The sequence below is a fragment of the Suncus etruscus genome, chromosome 15, assembly GCF_024139225.1.
Source record: "Suncus etruscus isolate mSunEtr1 chromosome 15, mSunEtr1.pri.cur, whole genome shotgun sequence".
NCBI classification, from domain to species: Eukaryota; Metazoa; Chordata; class Mammalia; order Eulipotyphla; family Soricidae; genus Suncus; species Suncus etruscus.
In genome coordinates this window covers 7,372,005-7,387,973 of record NC_064862.1, presented here as the reverse complement: position 1 = coordinate 7,387,973, position 15,969 = coordinate 7,372,005, and the positions used below count along the sequence as shown (strand labels likewise).

At 40.7% G+C, this 15,969-nt stretch overlaps 1 protein-coding gene and 1 pseudogene across 1 annotated transcript in view; one reads left to right on the top strand and one right to left on the bottom strand.

Moving 5' to 3' along the window:
- CITED2 (Cbp/p300 interacting transactivator with Glu/Asp rich carboxy-terminal domain 2) overlaps window positions 1-15,969 on the top strand; it is a 1,046,546-nt gene that overhangs the window by 218,876 nt on the left and 811,701 nt on the right. The gene's annotated exons all lie outside the window — the stretch shown is intronic.
- LOC126031454 (uncharacterized) lies at window positions 10,545-10,636 on the bottom strand (annotated as a pseudogene).

Below are 15,969 nucleotides of genomic sequence, written 5' to 3'. Positions count from 1 at the left end.
ATTCTTCTGTAATTGGTGGTCTTGGTTTTTACACAAATCCTAGGATGAGCCTAGGATAGAGTCCTTCATTATGTTTCCAGAAGGTCTGCTCTGTGAGTGCAGAATCATGAGTGATTTCTGAGCACTACTGGATGTGGCCCCAAAACCAATCAATCAATCAATCAATCAATAAAGTTTAAAAAATTGTCAATTAGTAGGAATTATGATATAATATCTTATCAAAATGTACCTAAAGATACTTTATATTCTGTTAAGAAAAATCTCCCACTACATTATAAACTGGAAGTTCACTAAAATAACTGTCTAGAAAGGAATCAAAATTCTATCACTTTTTAGATTTTCATATGTACATTAAGAACTGTATATATCTCCAATATTCATTGCAGTGATAATTACAATAGCCAGACTCTGGAAACAACCAAAATGCCCTTCAAGAGATGAATGGCTAAAGAAACTGTGGTACTTATACACAATGGAATATTATGCAGCTGTCAGGAGAGATGAAGCCATGAAAATTTCCTATACATGGTTGTACATGGAATCTATTATGCTGAGTGAAATAAATCAGAGGGAGAGAGATAGACACAGAATAGTATCATTTATCTATGGGTTTTAAGAAAAATAAATGATGTTTTTGTAATAATTCTCAAAGACAATAGAGATGAGGGCTGGAAGGTTCAGCTCACAACAGAAAGCTCACCACAAAGAGTGGTGAGTGCAGTTAGAGAAACAACTACACTGACAACTAACATAACAATGTGAATGAATGAGGGAAGTAGAAAGTCTGTCTCAAATACGGGCGGGGGTAGAGAAGTGCGAGATTTGGGGCATTGGTGATGGGAATGTCACACTGTTCTTTATATGACTGAAACCCAACTACAATCATGTTTGTAATCAAATTGTATAAATAAAGACATTAAAAAAGAATCATGTACAAATTAAAATGTCTTTTAAAAATGACTTTGTACTGACCTTCAATAACAAATAAAATCTTATAAAAGAATAAAAGGATTGCAGATATTCAAGGCTGCAAATCAACTGGCTTTAGAGCAGTTATTCTGGATTACTGGGTACTCAGTGAAATGTACTCAGTAAAAATAAAAGAGAGGAAAAAAATGAATGTCAGAATGTTGCTATGTGAGGATTCAACTTACCATTGCTGTTGAAAGTGGAGGAAGAGGACCTACAAGCTAAGGAATGTGGATAGCCCCAGGAAGGGGGTTACATAGAAACATAGCCCAGTTTTAATTCACCCTGATTTTTTAATTCAGCAAGACCTCTGTCAAACCTCAGACCTACAGATCTGTAAGATAATACATTTGCTGAAGCAGTAATAGGAAATAAATGCAAATGGTAACACATCTATCGGGTCTGTTAGAGAAGAACCAGCAGACATTCCTGACACAGAAGAGTGAGTAAGGAAATGAGAGGGAGATTTACACTTAGAGAAGTCATGGGAGAGAGGGAAGAGTCATGTCTTTCCTTTTTGGTTATTTTAAAGACTTTTGTAGGGCTGAAAAAATGGCATAGAGAGTAAGCCACTTGCTTACTTGCTTGTGGTTTGCTTGGGTCTGATTCCCTGGTCCCAGAGACCACAAAAAATGCCCTCAGAATCACACAAAGCTAGAAAATGCCCTCAGAATCACACAAAGCTAGAAATAAGCCCTGAGCACAGACAGGTGAGACCAAAAATACAGAAAAAAAAAATGTGGGGATGGGATTTTTGACTTTTTGACTTTCACTTTGAGAAGAAAGCAGGGCTGCTGTGTTAAAAGTACAGTGACTTTAACATAGAAATCAGTTTAAGGAAGTTATAGGCACTTCACCTAGACCTAAAATGAATCCTGGTGATTCACTTGGGGCAGACAAGAGCCAAGTAGGCCCTTATCCATGATCATGTGAATAAACCACACACAGTCCCTGAGTTTTCTGGGAACTCTGCCCTCCTAGGATAGTCAAAATTGACTAGTATATTTAAAAAAATAAAAAGCATGTGTCTTTCAGCATAAGAGATTGTACACTGGGTAACATGCTTGCCTTGCAAGCTGATGTCCTGAATTCGGTTCCATGGCATCCCATATGGTCCCGTGAGCTCCTCCATGATCCCTGAGCACAGGGCTAGAAGTAAGCCCTGATCATTGCATGTGTGGCTCAAAACAAAAGCACATGCCCTGCTATTGAAGCTGTATCTCTCGCCAAGGGAGAGCATTTGTAACTTAAATCTAAAGTTTTCATTTAAAACTTTATAGTAGCTAGTAGCTATTATAGGTTGAACAGCTATAAAGGCCTTTATTTTTTAGTAATTCTTGTATTATTGCTACTCTTTATGTAAATAGGAGGATGAACACAGGGTTTCCCCACCACATACCCAACTTTGATAGATTTTTTATAGTTTTATTTATTTACTTATTTCCTTTCAAATTTTTGTTAGACACCATGATTTACGATGTTCTAACACCATTCCTACCACCAGTGTCAGCATCCCTCCATCAGTGTCTCATAGCGCCCTCCCACCTTATTAGAAACTGTTTTTTCCTCCTTTGATTATTACAGTTTGGACATTACAGTTGCACATTTTTGCAATAGTATCAATGCTTATGGATCTGTTTGGGGTTTTGTTTGGTTGGCTGGGTTGGGGGACCACATCCACATCAGTGTTCAGGAGTTATTCCTGGCTCTGCACTCAAGAATTACCCTGGCTGGTTTGGGGAACAATATAAGGTGCCAGGAATTGAACCCAGATTGGCCATATGCAAGACCTACCAGGTGTATGATTACTTCAGCCCCAATGCTTATGGGTTTGATGTGACTTCACCTCTCCACCACTAAATGACTAAGACTTTAACCAATGTCCTTACATTACCTCCAGCCTGCACCATTGTCAACTAGTCAGATATATACAGACACTTGCTTGGCAATCTCAGTTCTGTATTTCAAGTATTTGCCATCATTTGATAGGAGTTTTAAAGTGTCTCTATTTCTGAGCTTCTCTAATTTCAAAATTTTAAATCCTAATTACCGAGCGTACATAGTTCAGAGGTTAAGGCACTACTCTTGCTTGCAGCTCACCCCAGTTTGATTTTCAAGTATCACAGATGATCCCTCAAGCACTGCCAGGGGTCACTCATGAGCAAAGAGCCAAGAGTAGTCCCTGAAGACCCACAGGAGTCACTCAACAGCCTTACCCCTCCAAAATAAAACTTTCTAACTACTAAAATAAATTTTAAACACAATCACCTTTATGCGAAACACATGAGGTGAATTGAGTTTTATTGATGGTACAGAGTTTTGGGAAGAAGGACACCTCTGAAGCATTGCAAAGACAAAGTGGAGAAACACAGCTCCTGTCCTTGGGGAGCACAGAAGTACAGAGAGAGCTAAGTGGAATCTCATCATATGGGGCACAGTAGTCTAGCAACATCTATTACTCCACGTCTCAGCAACTTCATCCCCAAACAGGATGATTCTGGCTAAGGGCTATATCCTCCTCCTCTAGACCTCCCTTCCTTCCTCCCTTCCTCCTCTCAGCTGCAGCAAAAACACATACCTTAAAGCTAAAAACTGTATTTTTTGTTTTACTAGAAAAATGACCCAGAAATGGATGCCTTCAAAATGAGCACAAGCTCAGAACTCCATTTATTTCTAGACCTTTCTGATCTACTTTCTTGGGGAGGGGTTAATAATACAATTTGACATTTTTAGTCCCATAATTAGTATCTCCTTAGAAAAAATCTTGTATGTAAACCGAGAAAATATATGTAACCATATGAAAACATAAACCGAGAAAACATATCTGATGCAATATTAAAACAGCAATCATCACACTAAAAAGGGGGAATTTTATGTATAGAAACAAGCTCTTATCTACTAGGGATAAGAACCCATACATTTTATAATACAGGGGTGCCTCCCATCCTGAACATGTGTCATGTGGACCCAACTTAAACTCCATGTGATCAGATAGCAACTGTTAAACCTAGAACCCCAGATCCCAAATGTAGATCCAACACAGTTCCCTGCAATAGCACCAGGAACCAAACTTCCCACTGGGAAATTCCTAATACCACTCCGATACCAACTTGCGCCAGTTTTATGACATCCTCACAATGAGGAAACAGCAACAACTCAAACTAAGAGTGCCCTATCTCATCACCTAATGGTAAGATCAAATCAGAAGACATGTTGTCCTTTGTTCTGTGCAAAAATCAAGATTGCTAACTACAGAAGACTGACTTTAACAACCATGACTGGACAGAACTTATCCTGGGACCAATCAATAAGAAAGATCCTAGCTAGGCTTTGGCCTAGAATTTGTACAAAGACCAAGACCTCTAGTTTCAAAGGCCTGATTTTGACAACTAAGACTGAGTAGAACTTCTGGAAACATATTGAAAGACTCTATCTTAGGGTTTGTCCTAGGATCTGAGCAAAAACCAAGACCACTAATTATAGAAGACTGATTACAACAACAGTGATGGAACAGAACTTCTAGAACCGTAAAGAAAGACGCTATCCTAGGCTTGGTCCTATGACTTGTGCAAATACCAAGATCTCTAGTTGTAGAGGCCTGATTTTATCATCCACAACTGAGTGGAAAGTTTCCTGGCACCCTAAAAAGACCTTGGGCTGTGAAAATGAGTGTGTAGAAGCCTGTAGTTGGTCCCATGACAGTATGCTTCAAGGGCGAAGAAACCTATCTCTTAGGCCAAGGGAATTCCCTTTCTAATTTCCCCAATACTTACTGTGCCTAAGCAAAAAAAAAAAAAAAAAAGGACAGAAACTTGCCACACCACACTCCTTCCTTTTATCTTTTTTGTTCTCATGGTTATTATTTGGTTGTTTTGTTGTTGTTGTTGTTGTTGCTGTTGTGCTTTTTTGTAGTTGCTAGTTTTGTTTTTGTGTTTTTGAGTTTTTTTGTTTTGTTTTTGTTTTTTTTATATGGTTTTCTTCTTTTTTCTTTTTCTTCTTTTGAATTGATATTTATAACCTCTATATGGACTTCACCCAGTTTTTTTTCTTTTCTTTTATTTTTTCAAACAGAACCACATAATTGATCATCTTGTCCTGTTTCATAAATTGAGGGGAAAAAAATGGATGGGACCAGGACCAAACAGTTGCATGAACATTGAGTGGAAATAAAAAATGATCAGACTCAAACACCAAACCCAAAGTCAATGACAATAGAATCGATTCCCAATTAAACTATAAAAAGAGAGGCCCAGTTACATTAGCAGTCTGGGGGGCAGAGGGAGATATGGGATGCATGCTGGGAACAGAGTGGAGGGAGGACAACACTGGTGGTGGGAATGCCCATGAATCATTGTCACTAGTGTGAAAGATTCATATCCACTTAGTTCATAATAAAAATTTAAAAAAATCTCAGCAATCATTCTTCCTGACATCTCTCTTCTTAAAGAAAAATATTTTTATTCCATTTTGAAAACAGCACTTCTGAATAAGCTTTCTCAAAGAGAGCATAGAATATTTGCCAGAAATTTTCTTAAAAATTTTGGAGGCAAGGAGATAGTATAGTGATCAGAGGCGCAGGCTATGCATATGCTTGGATCTGAGTTTGAACTCTGACAATGCAGGCCCCCCCACACACACACACAAACACACACACACACACACACACACACACTGCCTCAAGCACCTATGGCCCAAGCAGCTCCTCATCCGCAGATCTAGCATTAAAGCATCAGCAAGTGGCCAGTCTACACTGGGAGTGGCCACTAAGCCCTTCCAGCACTGCCTGGGAGCCCCCAGCTCCCCAAAACACAACAAAGACCCTTTGAACTAATTTTTGAATTTTGGCAGTGGAAGACACGCAGAGTCAGAATCATTGTGTGCCTAAAGCAGTAACTTAACCACTACTGTAACCATGTAACCACAATTGCAATGAGTTTTAAATCTTTTAAATATGCATAGTGGCTTTAAGTGAAATAACATTTTTAGAAACAGAAATAATCCTGTCACCACCCTTGCAATGTTTTCACCAGCAGAACTGGTAATAAAACATTTATGTTTCTTATGCTAAGTACCATATAAATGCTTCACCATGGGAGGAGGACTGGCAAAAAAAATAAATAAATAAAATTTCAAAAGCATAAGAACTACAGTCCCAAACCTGACTGCAAAGATACCAAATTAAAGACATCTGGAAAGGGACTGAGATTCCAACACAATTCTTCACAATGCTCTTGCTTTCCTTGTGCACAGTATGCTCCATCTGCATTAGCAGACCCGACGAATAGAAAGGAGGTAAGAAATGAAATTGTTGTTGTTGTTGTTGTTTTTTGTTTTTCGGGCCACACCCGTTTGATGCTCAGGGGTTACTCCTGGCTAAGTGCTTAGAAATCGCCCCTGGCTTGGGGGGACCATATGGGATTCTGGGGTATCTAACCCCGGTCCTTTCCTTGGCTAGTGCTTGCAAGGCAGACACCTTACCTCTAGCGCCACCTCGTCGGCCCCAGGAGTGAAATTTCTCTCAGCATTTTGTCAGTCGAAAAACTGTCTTCACCACAAAATACAAACTTTATTGTCAAGTGCTTTATTAGAATTTCATTTGGGGGTGCTGGAGAGATAGCACAGCAGTAGGGCATTTGCCTTGCATGCAGAAGGACGGTTCAAATCCTGGCATCCCATATGGTCATCTGTGCCTGCTGGGGTCAATTTCTGAGTATAGAGCCAGGAATAGCCCCTGAGCGCTGATGTATATGACCCCTCTCCCAAAAAAAAGCAAATAAAGAAATTTCAGTTGGTTCTTTTCAGAAGGCTCTACTTTGGGGTGAGTATATAAGATCGTGAACCCAGAAATTGTCAGCAAGAACTATTTTAAGAAAGTTGTCGACTCTCAGGAAATACTGATGTTTCCCCATTAGAATTTGGTAGACATCTTCTCACTCAGAGTAACTAAAGATAATCTTTTGAAAAAGTTCAGCTCCCCTCCTTCCCCTCCTCCTCCTCCTCACCCAGCAATGTTAGGGGCTATTCCAGGCTTCTTTCCAGCAGTACGTGCAGGACCATGTGATGGTGTATATCCAACAGGGTCAGCTTCATGCAAGGTAAATTCTTTAACTCCTTCACTCTCTGCCCCTAGACAGCATTTTAAAGAAGAAATTAACAGAATCAGACCTGGAGATATAGTATAGCAGATAAGGTGCTTGGTTTGCAAATGGTCAACCTGAGTTCGATCCAAATCCCTCCAGCAGTGATCCCTGAAAGAGCCAGTGTGTGGCCAAGAAGGAAAGCACTAACAACAGGAAGGAAGGAAGGAAGGAAGGAAGGAAGGAAGGAAGGAAGGAAGGAAGGAAGGAAGGAAGGAAGGAAGGAAGGAAGGAAGGAAGGAAGGAAGGAAGGAAGGAAGGAAGGAAGGAAGGAAGGAGGGAGGGAGGGAGGGAGGGAGGGAGGGAGGGAGGGAGGGAGGGAGGGAGGGAGGGAGGGAGGGAGGGAGGAAGGAAGGAAGGAAGGAAGGAAGGAAGGAAGGAAGGAAGGAAGGAAGGAAGGAAGGAAGGAAGGAAGGAAGGAAGGAGGGAGGGAGGGAGGGAGGGAGGGAGGGAGGGAGGGAGGGAGGGAGGGAAGAAAAGAAAAGGCATGGCCCCCTAATTATCCATAATTTTTAAAATGCTGATTATTCATTGAGTTAACAATACAAGTGACCACTTCCCTAAATCTCACTCTCAGAAGACTAGGAAGTCGACACTGGTATAAACTGAAAGGTTGAAGAATATTTCTGGCATCAGCCTAGTGTGTCACAGGACTCTAATGCCAGCACTGACATCTGGTTGGGAATCTGGCATGGCCCTGATTGGGAAGGAAGTTTGATAAATGTCAGAGGGGCAGCATTTAAAATGTGGGGTTTTGGCCACAGGGGTGCTCAGAGGTCATCCGTCTCTCTATACTTCTGGCTGATTCGGGGGACCAAACGGGGTGCCGAGGATTGAACTTTACCCTCCACTCTGGAATAGGCCAGTTGAGGCAAACCCCAACCATAAAGGGAAACTTCCTACCAGCAGAGGTCACAGGTCACCTCACAAGCTGATCATTTGGAAGGGACAGTCCTGAATCAAGACGGGACAATAAGCACACCCTTCCTGGGCACACCGATAAAATAAAGCGATCACTAGAACTCAGCTGAAGTAGTTTGTTTTTAATACCAAGGGAAAATAAATTCCTTTGCAGCCCCAGAAAAAAAATAACAGTTTTCTGGTCCAGACAAAGTACAGTGGAGTGGGATGCTTGTCTTGCACACAGCTTACTGGTTTGGATCCCCAGAACCCCATGTAAATTCTCCAAGTGCCCGAGCAAGGAGCCAGGAGTTAAGACATGAACACCACCGGTTGTGATCCCCCCAAAAGGAAAGAAAAACAGGTTCTGAGTATAAGTCTCCATAAAGTGGTAGGTAAACTATAGGGGTCCTCAGGCTTTCCTCCTACCTCTCTCTACACTAATGGGAATGCGCTTTGGGAGGAGGGCGGGCCGTTCTAGCACAGGTTTATGTTGGGACAGTCCCTGAAAACTTTTTCTCCTTGATCTCCATTTCCAAAGCCATGTGGGGGCTAGTGCCCACACGCATACAATATATATTAATAGTATTATATGCATATAATTTATATATGCATAATATCCATCTTGTATTGTGACCTTGATACTGCCCTACAAAGCTCATTTCTAATCTTTTATTGCCTCAGTCCCAACCATTATTTCTCCCCATTTACCCATGTAGGTGCAGCTCATGACATGAAGCTACCCAGGGGTCTCAAACTCGCAGCCCAAGGGCTGTTTGCGGCCCTCCGTATAACATTTTGCGGTCTTGCCCTAGAGGAATCTTTTTTTGTTTTGTTTTGTTTTAGTTGTTTGGGTCACACACCCCAATGTTCAAGGCTTACTACCGACTTTGCACTCAAGGATCACCCCAACTTTGCCTCCTGAGGCCCCCCAACTAAATTGAGTTTGAGACCCCTAAGAGTGATGAGTGCAGTTAGAGAAATAACTACAGTGAAAACTATCTTAACAATGTGAATGAATGAGGGAAATAGAAAGCCTGTCTCGAGTACAGGTGTGGGTGGGTTGGGGAGGAGGGAGATCTGGGAAAATGGTGGTGGGAATCTTGCACTGGTGAAGGGGGGTGTTCTTTACATGACTGTAATCATACAACTACAATCATATTTGTAATCACGGTGTTTAAATAAAGATAATTAAAAAAACATAAATTAAACACTAAAAAAAATCAAGTATGGAGGCAATAGTGATATTACAGTGGGAAGCATATTTGCCTTGCATGGAGTCAACCGAGGTTCAATCCCTGGTATCCCTTATGGTCCACTGACCACCACAGAAGTGATTCCTGAATGTAGAGCCCAGAGTAACCCCTGAGCACCACAAGGTGTCCCCCCATATCAAATACAACTTTAACAAAAATATCTAAGCATCTTATAAAGTTATCAATCCTCTGCTTATTCAGATGACAACATCCTCGCTTCCCATTTGGCCTCAGCACCCCCAGATGTACCTCTATTCATAATTGAGGAGTGGAGATGTGAACTGAACACCACCACAAAGCAGAGTTCAACTGCTTTAAAAAGTGTTGACAGCTATTGGAAATAGCTGTACTCGTGGCTACTCGTAGCAGTTGGTCTAGGGACTGCACATAAAGCCCGCAATTCTGGGGCCAGAGAGATAGCACAGCAGTAGGATGTTTGCCTTCCATGCGGCAGACCCGGGAGGGACCTGGTTCGATTCTCACCATCCCATATGGTCCTCCGAGCCTGCCAGGATCGATTTCTGAGTGCAGAACCACAAGTAACCCCTGAGCGCCGCTGGGTGTGGTTCAAAAATCAATCAATCGATAAATAAATATATAAAGTTTTTTAAAAACAAAAGGGGTCCGCGATTCTACCCCTGCATTAGATGCCACACACACTCTATTGGGGCCCCAAAATGGGGAATTCATCATGAGGAGAAGAACAGCCTATTGGTGATGCACTAGATCTTTTATTCTCTCGTATGATGTGTGAAACCACATCATGAAGTCAGTTTCTTCATCAGTAAAATGGTCCTTTTCACTTATGGTTAGGGGCCATACCCAACTGTGCTAAGGGATCATTCCTGGTACTTGAAGTCCCTGGAATAAAACAGGGTTGCCACAGGCAGGTCACATGCCTAAACCCTAGACTCTCTCTGGCCCCACAGTGATTATTTGAACCCTAAATAGTCTAAAAATACCTTTATGTAAATGATCATAGGAAGGCACATTTTTAGCATTTACTAAATAATGCCAGTACTGCTATTCACATTTTCACTTAAACCACTACAGAACCCCTTCCCACAGGCACGGATGCTCAATATTAGGACAGTCGAGGAGGAAATTCCCTCCCTTCCTCTCTAGATTTTTCATAATGGTTGAGAAATCAAGTGAAGAGCAGCCATGTAGGAAACAGGAGCAGATTTAAACACAGGCATTATGAAGTCACTAATGTCTACTCTAAAGGAAATGGAGTAAGGACTGAGATATTTTTTCCAGTGTGTTTTTGTTTTTGTCTTTACATCAGATGGGTAATGAGCCATTATGTTAACTAGGTTTAAGTGAGGCACATCACACAAATGACGTCATCATGGTTATAAACCGAAAAAATATGGTTTTTAGATTTTAATTTCTGGTAGTGTTCAGACTTACTTTTGGCTCTGTGCTCAGAGATTACCCCTGAAGGGGCTCAAGAAACCTTTCAGGGATCTGGAGATTCTGTATTTTGAAATATCCTTTTGGAACCCCTCTCCCAGGTCTGACAGTTAGAAGACATTTTAAAGCTACCTAGAGTGTTGGGATTAGGCTGACCCTGTCATGGGAAGTCACACAGAAACAAAATCCATGGGCCTGTGAGGAACTGAAGCCAAGTTCTTCAGCGATGTTGCTAACTGCAAAGATGAATACTAATTTCAGATATTGAGCACCCATCAGATTTAACTTCCTAAGGTTATTTCTTCCTTAGAAAATACTACTATTTAAGTCAGAGTGCTGACACACCTAGCCCAAGCAACAAATTTCAGAAATCCCACTCCAACTTACTTCACTGCTTGTGAGCACTCTAGTTTGGTGTGATCGGTTATTTGTCCTGCTTCAAGCTTATGACTGACAGAACAAATTTTTCTGAAGAAATTTTCTCAGACTTCTTCAGACTCAAATCTTCCCATTGATTAGCTAATAATTTCTGTCCCATTTTCATTGATAAATTTTCTTATCAGCCTACAGAGGTGAAGCAATGCTGTTTATCTTAAGCTAAGAAATGGGGGGAAAAGGTCTGAGGCTTCAGAAAAAGAAGACACTCACATGACAGAGAGCAGATGCTCTCTTAATTGTGTGCTTTCCCTGCCAAATAGTTTGCTCTGAGAGAAATGTTATTTCTAAAGATAACCATAAGTCTGAGAAACAGTCAATTTACTTATGTCCAGGTAGTTAATGGAGAGGTTAAAGTTTCTTCCAAGAATGATGGACCTCAGCGTGGATCTCATATTTCATGTGCCTGAGTGACATGTCTTGGGCAGACATGACCCTTTGGGAATGACTAGTCTTTGGAATGGACAGAGGAGGGAAGTAGACACTAGAGAATAAAACAGCCACATCACTTTTTTTCTGGTTTTGGGTCACACCCAGAAACACTCATTATAGCAGGAAAGTTAGGGGAAAAGACGAAGAAAGAACGAATGGAAAGGCAATGAAATGACAAGGCAGGTGCTCATAAAGGGTAAAAGGAAATAGATTAAGAGAATTGGGCTTTTAAAAATATCTTATTTAAATCATTGTGATTTACAAAGTCCTTCACAGTTGGGTTTCCAGCATACATACAATGCTTTAGGACCAATTCCACCACCAGTGTCCATCCCCCTCCACCAATATTCCCCAAGTGCATCCTATACCACCACCCCCGTCCCCTAGCCTGCCAGTATAACAGACCCATTTTAAGTTTAAATTGTTAAAGTTTGTGTCTCATGAAACCATTATTATTGCCTTTGGATTGAATATTTAGCTCTGTCCTTTTTCGTTTGTTTATTTTTTGTTGTCAGGCCACACCAGGCAGTGCTCAGGGTTTTCTCCTGGCAGGTTCTGTGGACCATATGGGATGCCAGGGATTGAACCCGGGTCAACTGTGTGCATGCAAGGTAAATGCCCTACATGCTATGCTATTGTTCCAACTCCAATTCTGTCCTTTATGCCCCTTATTATGAATGCACCTGAGGCCACTTGACCACTGGCCCTCGTCCTTTCATATTTGTTTTTCTCTTGTACTCAATTTCTTTCGTGTACTCACTGTATTCTGGAGCCAAGAGTGTTAGAGACAATTCCCATTTAAACCATTGCATTTCTGCATGCAGGTATTCTAAGCATCACATATATGTGATATTCTGTAGTTGGCCATCTTCAGGATTATTTCATTTAACATATCTTCCAGTTCCATCCATGTTGCAGCAAATTGCTTGACTGCATCATTCTTTCAATATCCACTCATCTGTTGTAAGGCATCTAGATTCATTCCAATTGTTAGCTATTGTACTGAGTGCTATGATAAATAGCAGTGTGCATACATCCTTTTGGATCAGTATTTTTCTATCCTAGGAAAAAGTGGAATTGCTGGGTCAAATGTAGATTGATAGTTACTATACCTGAAAATCCTCCACACTATTTTCCATAGGAGTTGAACCAGACAGCATTCCCACCAGCAGAAAATTGGACTTTTTTTAAAACGCAATTTCCTCAATTTTGTCATCATCAAAGATCATTCTCTAATATGATCCTGTCCTGTTTAGGCAGGTTCTATCTAAAATATAGTATTTGTTAAATAATTATTCATTTGCACTCTGTGGATTATTGATCAAAAGTATGCCCTACTGTGTTTCTGAGCAGTATGAGATAACTAAGGTTATCTCTTGCTAAAAATAAATTGACCCTTTTAGATAACTTGTGCATTCTTGTCATGGGAAGTGTTACACTCTACCATAATTCCTTGTTAAACTTCTCACAAAGAAAGAAAGACAAACGAAAAACAGTGAGCAAAATTGTCACTGTAAAAGGGGTAGTTAATAAGAGTTATAGCGCTTAAGGGAATACATCTAGGATATTCAAAGGAGATATGCATGTCGCTTTTATGTTGTTAGAAATAGTCAGGAGGAAAGTGCTGAATCCTGGACGCCACTTTGGTCTGTGATTTGGCCTTCTGGATTCTGCAAAATGACTCCCAGCAGTTCCATCTTGGGAAATGCCTTTGAGTGGGAACTAATCAGACACCTAGTATGGTAGCAACTACAATTACAGAGTGAAGGAAGGTGGGTGACAGGAGGCCACAGAGTAGATAAGTAGGAACAAAGTACTGGATTTTTCTCAGACTGAGAGTCTATTTTTTTCCAATTTGGTAGCTCTTTGGCAGCTAGCTTGGGTGGGGATAATAATGTGCTTCTTGAAGAGCCAAGAACTGAAGGTAGAAATGGTTAAACGTGGGGTAATTGGTGATGGAAGTGAGGGAGTAAAGGACTAAAAATGAGCTACTGCGTGGTGAACCAAGGGGGGGGGAGTATACAAAATAGACATTCTGTATATGACAAACAGATTAAATTCAATGATATCCAAATAATTGTTCGTATTTCCCTGTGCAGTTTCAGGATGAACAGGGGTAGGAAGGAAAGTTGCCTGAGACTTCCTTAAGGCACCACCTCTTGTGCTGCCATTCCTCATGCTGGCAAAAGCTCCCAGCTCCCAGGAAGGAAAGAAATCCTTCAAGAGCTGGAAGACCCAAAGCTCACCACCCCCACCCAAACCCTCCCTCCTCCAGAGCTGGGTGTAAATGAGGAAATCCCGAGTTCCCCTTTAAACTCCTCGCCAGGACCCACTTCACTGGCCTCCAATTCAAGTTAGAAACAAGTTAAGGGGATTGTTGAACTTGTTCCCTCAGCTTCCCAGAGGCACCAATAATACATTGTGGCATTGTTCCTCCTTTGCATAGGTACATTAAAATGGTAAAATACTACATATGTAAACAAGTTATTATCTAATAGAGATAGGAACACAAATTTTGTAATGCAGTTAGGCCTTATACCCTGAACACTGGCATAATGACTTGGCTCAGGCCTCCGAATTATTCATTTGCACTCTTGTGGATTATAGATCAAAGGTATGCCCTACTGTACCTACTATACACCTCTGAACCATTGACCATCTATGGAAACAACCACAATTGTCTATATCACCAGGAAGCAAACCTCTACCAGGAAGACCCTACCACCACCCTGGCATTGACTTTACTCTAAGGAGTGTTCCCTTAACACCCAGATGGCTCAGCAACAGCAACAACTTGCTTGCAGGGCAGGGTGCCCCACATCTAATGGTGAGGTGAAACTAGAGGATGTTCCAGATCCTGGCTTAGATGAAACACAGAAACCAGAATCTTTAACTACAGAAACCAGACACCAACAACTACTAATGTGTGAAAAAATTTCGCCGTGACCACAGAGAATTTCTCAGGGGTTGTACAACTTAGTATGCTTATGCCAGAAAGCTTCAGGGATAAGGTCTCTTTGTATTTAGGATAAGGCTGGTTTTTGTTTTTTTTTTTTTTCATTTTACCCATTTTGCTGGGCCAATGCAAACAACAATTGTCACTCTCACACCATTATTACTTTATTTTTTTAAAACTCTTATCCTTTTTCTTAAAAAAAGAAGCACTTATTAAATTTTCTGCTGGTGCTTCAATGAACTCATTGTGGGTCAATATTTTTCAAAATTATTCTTGGGTCAGAGAAATAGTATGGGGATAAGAAGTTTGCCTTGTATGCAGAAGGATGGTGGTTCGAATCCTGGCATCCCATATGGTCCCCCAAGCCTACCAGGAATAACCCCTGAGTGCAGCTGGGTGTGACCCAAAAACCAAAAAAAAAAAAAAAAAAAAACCAAAAAAACAAAAAAAAACAAAAAAAAAACCATATATATGTGTGTGTCTGTGTGTGTGTGTGTGTGTGTGTGTGTGTGTGTGTGTGTATTCTTTCCTTGCTCTTCCAACTCTTTAGTTTTTCTTTCAATTTTTTATTAAAAAAAAAAACAGCATGCTGCTTTTGGTCTCCCTAAAAATGTATTATCAGTTATATCAACTATGTAATGCATTTTATTTAAATAAATTTTTTTAAAGGCAAAATATTTTCTCACTTTATATAAACCGTTCTCTTTTTTAAAGCTGGGAGTTTGGGAACTTTGGGAAATCCTAGTCTAGTTGTTTCACCTGCTTTATTTTCTTCTTTCACGTTCATCACTTACTGGGTCCCTGGAGTTTTAGACAAATGAACAACGAAGTATAAGGCTAACTCAAAGTTTCATTTTGCAATGACTTGGAATACTACTAATTGCCTCAAGGATAGCCCTAAGCCATCTAAAAATAATTCTCTCTAAAAAAGACCATAAAGCCAACGTTTTCCACCTAAGGCTGTATGGAATTCAACTAAACAGTAATAAGATTTATTAACTTAAAAAAAGCAAAGATGGTTAGGAAACTGAAAGTAAAATATGTCTAAAGAAGTTAGTTAAAAAAAAATTCTTGTCCCAAGTGCTCACTAAAATCAACAACTGGATTTTTTTGTTTGCTTGGTTGGTTGGGGAGCCCTACCAATTGGTGCTCAGGGCTCATTCCTGGCCTCTGGCTCAGTGATCACTCCTTGAAGTGCTCAGAGGACCCTGTGGTACTGAGGACAGAACGTGGGTCAGCAAGCAGTATGCAAGGCGAGTGCCATACCAACTTAACTCTCTCTTTGACCCAGCCTGAAGCTTCTAATTCCAAAAGCATCGCCAGGTCAGATCCCCAATGAATGAAAAATGGATTCTTAACATAAGTGTTAAAATGCCATCTCACACTGGTCATGGTTCGCAAAAGTAACCAAGTTTTGAGAACCCATGGTTCTCAAAAGTGACCAAGTGGGACAAGTTAAGGCACAAAA